This window comes from Babylonia areolata, chromosome 5 (assembly GCF_041734735.1).
Source record: "Babylonia areolata isolate BAREFJ2019XMU chromosome 5, ASM4173473v1, whole genome shotgun sequence".
In the NCBI taxonomy this organism is placed as follows: domain Eukaryota; kingdom Metazoa; phylum Mollusca; class Gastropoda; order Neogastropoda; family Buccinidae; genus Babylonia; species Babylonia areolata.
The window spans coordinates 29309951-29314950 of record NC_134880.1 but is presented as its reverse complement, the minus strand read 5'-3'; the positions used below and the strand labels follow the sequence as shown (position 1 = coordinate 29314950).

At 42.5% G+C, this 5000-nt stretch overlaps 1 protein-coding gene across 3 annotated transcripts in view; it reads left to right on the top strand.

Annotated features, from left to right (window-relative positions):
- Window positions 1-5000, top strand: part of LOC143282019 (uncharacterized) — a 71740-nt gene that overhangs the window by 30696 nt on the left and 36044 nt on the right. Inside the window, exon 1 of one of the 3 annotated variants that reach the window (XM_076587438.1) lies at window positions 882-1006. The exons of the other annotated variants lie outside the window; for them this stretch is intronic. The gene's annotated coding sequence lies outside the window, so the exon portion shown is untranslated. Of the gene's footprint in view, window positions 1-881; window positions 1007-5000 lie in introns of those variants that run through there. 3 annotated transcript variants of the gene reach the window in all.

Sequence of the window (5000 nt, the reverse complement as noted above, 5' to 3'; positions counted from 1 at the left end):
GAAAAGGTGGTGTGTGTGTGTGTGTGTGTGTGTGTGTGTGTGTGTGTGTGTGTGTGTGTGTGTGTGTTGTCTTATGTTGTCTTGTGATGTGTCGTGTCGTGTCGTGTCGTGTCGTGTGTGTGTGTGTGTGTGTGTGTGTGTGCGTGTGCGCGTGCATGCGTGCGTGCGTGTGTGTGTGAGTGCGTCCGTGCGTGTGTGTGTGTGTGTGTGTGTGTGTGTGTGTGATATATCATGATCCATTTCAGCTTGTTGCCGGATTTCACAGGTCGAATATTATTTACACACTGTCGGGCAACAATAATTATTCAAGGCAGGGAAAGTACATTTTACTATTTTTGTCTGCGAGATGTTTCCACATCCCCTTCCTTCTGTAGTGTGCGTGTGTGTGCGCGCGCGCGTGCGTGCGTGTGTGTTCGCGCGCGCACCTCCGTTTAATTAAAAGGCGCCCAGCAGTCTTCCTTGCTTCTTCAGTACTTGAGGCATGAATGAGAGGATAAACGTGATTTTTCTCTGGAGTTCTCGCCATTTCATTGCCTACATATCCTGTAATACGATGCCGTGCCAAAGGACGAGTGTACAACAAACATCATGTGTTTCTTGTGCCGGATCATCTTTCTTTCGTTCCTGATTTCACGGCTATACGTCACTCTGTTTCGAAAAAAAAAAAAGAAAGAAAAAAAAAAGGGGGCTCGGCCCATGAAACTTGACACTTATACGTGGGTAGTGCTTGATATTCGATCTCTTTTTTATTTTTAAGTTGAAGGCTTGTTCATGGACGACAATCCTATGTCGCGCCAGTCTTGTTTTTCCATTGGTTGTTGTGTGAATGAATGAATGAATGAATGAATGCTTACAGCGATATCATTTGGCTCTTCAAAACAGAACCTGGGACTTCCTTCTTCTTGTGTGAATCTAATGGCTAGAGTGCCTCTCTTTTGTGATTTGTTCTTAGTGGTAGCAGAAATTGTCTGTGGGATCCCGTAGAGGTTGTGTGTTCTGATATTTGGTAAGTAAGATGGCTGATTTAAATTCATGTATTTGGCGTGCACGTGCGCGTGTGTGTCCCGTGCGCACATTTGTAGAGTCTTAGGCACGCAAGCACACACACACACACACACACACACACACACACATACGTGTGTGTATGTGTGTGTACGTGTGTGTGTGTGTGTGTGTGTGTGTGTGTGTGTGTGTGTGCGCGCGCGCGCGACTATAGAAGCGAGGACACAAGGGGTGAAAGACAGGGAAAGAGTGTATTGCCATAATTTGTAAAGGAATCAGTCATCGAGACTGACAAGTTTATACCCTGATTGAACTTGGTAGCCTTCCTCAGAGTCTCTCTCTCCCCCTCTCTCTCTCTTCTCTCTTAACACTTCTCAGTCCAATATAGATAATTCTTCGGAAGCACACGGCTTTCTGTCAAGCCATGTACCAACACTGGGATATACCCGGGGTGGAGGGTGAGGGGAGAGGGAAATACCACCCAAGGAATAAACGTGTGGCCTTATCTATATCTCTGTGCGCGCTGTATACGTTTGTTCGGTGGTTTCACAGCGGTGATACGTCGGTGGGTTTTTTCCTATCTTCACACGCCGCCCTACCTCTTTCAAGTAGCCTATATACGCGAGGTTCATATACCGACTGTTGTGTTTGGTGGCACGGAGAAGGTGCAGCACAAAGACTGAAGAAGAAAGGGAGATTCTCAAGACAGTCACATTAATTACCCATGACAGTCACATTAATTACCCATTGATAACGATTTAGGGTTGTGCCCAATCATTTTCTTGGTAATCCATGCTGGTCTGAACTAAGAAAAAATGAATTTTGCTTTTTATGTATGTATATATAAATGTATATATATATATATATATATATATATATATATATATATATATATATATATATATATGTGTGTGTGTGTGTGTGTGTAGAGAGAGAGAGAGAGAGAGAGAGAGAGTCTGCAAGTGTATTTGTTTCAGTATCAAATTTGTTTTTTTTCCTTCGTCATTCTTTCTTTCCTTTTTTTCTTTTTTCTCTTTTTTTTTTTTAAATTGAATTTTGCCAGGGATTACCCTTCTGTTGCCGTGGGTTCTTTTACGTGCACAATGTGCCTGCGGCACACGGGACCTCGGCAATGACTGTTGGGAACGGGGGAGGTAATGCGATGAGTTGGATGACAGTTCTGCTGTTTTAACGGAAGAATATGGAATAACAACAAATGCAATCGTAAAAATAACAATAATGATAATAGTAGAACAGTAATACATTAATATTGCGCTTCCACACCTCTCAAAGCTCTTTATAATGACACGTTAGTAACACACACACATACACACACGCATGCTCGCGCACGCGCGCACACACGAACAAGCGTGGAAGAAATAAGTGTGGATTTAATGGTATATATAGAGTAAAACTGATACAGAATGCAAAATAGTGAGCTGTTCCCGTTCTTTGTGTTTTACCCGAATTGTCTCCGTGTCCCTGAAGGAAACAATCAAAAAGAAACGTTCCTTTGGATCTGTCTGTCTCTTCGTTTTATAGTTAGCTACGGATTGGTTTGGGGTTTGTTTTCATCTTGTCTGTTCCCTTTTATTGATGTTTATTTATTTACTGATTTTTATTTATTTTTGACTCACTTGTGTAAACAAAGTGAGTCTATGTTTTAACCCGGTGTTCGGTTGTCTGTGTGTGTGTGTGTGTGTGTGTGTGTGTGTCCGTGGTAAACTTTAACATTGACATTTTCTCTGCAAATACTTTGTCAGTTGACACCAAATTTGGCATAAAAATAGGAAAAATTCAGTTCTTTCCAGTCATCTTGTTTAAAACAATATTGTACCTCTGGGATGGGCACAAAAAATAAAAAAGAAGCCTAATAAATGCAAACTGCATTTACTGTTATATTTATATTTTTTGTATTCTCTAAACTTGGCACTTTGACCTGTTATTCTGACACAACAACTAGAGGAGTCATTATTATCATTTTTTGTTCAAACAGGAACTTCTTTTGCTAAGCATGGAATATTTATTTATTTTGCAAACGTTTTGGTGCAGATAGTAAAAAAGGGAAATTACTCTGTAATTAATGCTAGGGGACGTAATTTATCACAAGTGAGTCTTGAAGGCCTTGCCTCTCTTGTTTGCAATTTTCCTGCACTCTTGTAAGCCTACCATCATGGGAGGTCTCGATCAGCAACAACAGCTGTTCAGGGCAATCTGGCGGAATCAGTGGGGAAAGAAGACCCTGTTGAGCTTGACTCCAGTCCGACTTTGTAAAGAGACAGGGGAGGTGTGGCAATGATGTGGTAGCGCCAGCCACCTTGAAATACCAGTACTTTTATATCGTTTCTTTACTGATTCAGTCGAGCGGAGAGCGGGAAAGTTCCTTTTCTTTCGTGACGTCAAAAGTCTGTGTGACGCGTGAAGTAAAAGACAGACATTACGCCATAAATTAGACCACATGGTTTGACTGTATGAATATTTTTATTAAGTAGCTTCATGAAACTGCAATATATATACCTGTAACATTTTTTGTGTTTTTTTTTCTTGTTGTTGTTTGTTTCTCTGTTGTTTTTAGTGTGTGTGTGTGTGTTTAACCGCTGATCGCTGGGGAAAAAACAGCAGAAAGTGATGTTTCAAGTCAAATCAATATCAAGAGCAACCAGCCAAAAACTGAGAAAACGGTCTGGAAACATACTACTCCAGAGCAAATAATCATGTGAAATTTTCAGCCGTCCAGGGATACTTCCCTTCTTTTGATGACGCTATCAGTGACGTCACTGTGCTGCGTCCTATTGATGAAGAGGATTACAATACTGGGATAGCCGTACATGACTGTGAGCACTAAACAACATGCCATTGATCCTAGGGATGAAAAGTACAGTTATTTGTATTACTCTTTTTTTTGTCACAGCAGATCTCTCCTTGTGAAATTCGGGCTGCTCTCCCCAGCGTCGCTACTGACAGCACCACCCTTTTACTTCTGTTTTTTTCTGCCTGCAATTTTATTTGTTTTCCTATCGAAGTGGACTTTTCTACAGGGACAATACCTTTTGTTGCCATGATACCTTTTACGTGTGCTAAATACATGCTGCACACGGGACTTCGGTTTAACGTCTCATCCGAATGACTAGCGTGCAGACGACCACTCAAGATCTAGTGGAGTGGGAGAAAATACTGGCGACTGTCGGTGTGGTTCGAAGATGTGCGCTCAGATTCTATCGCTTTCTAGGCGGCCGCGTGACCCGTAGGCCATCACTCCACAGTTTCTCACTGTCTGCAGGTCAGGAGGTCCCAGAGAGAACTCGGGGTTGGGAGCAGTGGGAGTAGGTGTGTGCTCAGCTAGTGGCCGCCACCACAAGTACCGCCAACCATTGTGTCAACAGGAGATATATCTCCGACCATCACGCACTCAGAAAGGAGTACGAGGGAGAAGAGGGTGTGCGTGTGTTTGTGCGTGTGTGTGAGTAAGTGAGTGAGGAGGGAAGGGTGTGGACGGAGTGATGGTGAAGGACCATATCAGCTGTGGAGCTATCAGTTTATCGATCTATCATTGACAGTGTCTTGGTGACCTGAGGTGGGAAGGGTGGGGTAGGGTGTGTGTGTATGATCAGTGTGTATGTGCGAGAGAGGATCCCACGTCGCGCGCGCGCGCGCGCACACACAAACACACACACACACACACACACACACACACACACACACACGACAGTCTTCACACCAAACTAAAAAAACGACTGCTGGGTGAACCACAGTGCAGCAACCAACTTACCGGAGTTTGATGAATTGGGACAGTTCCCTCTCGGTGTAAAAATTATCTGCCTTATTATCTCATTTTGAATACATATAATGGGGTCAGATGATAGTACGCATATTCAGCAGTGTTGTAATGATATCAATGAGAGAGAGAGAAAAAAAAAAAAAAAAAAAAAACACACACTAGACACAACTTTTTTTTTCTTTTTTTCTTTTTTTTAAGATTAAAGCCGTTCTATCCTTGC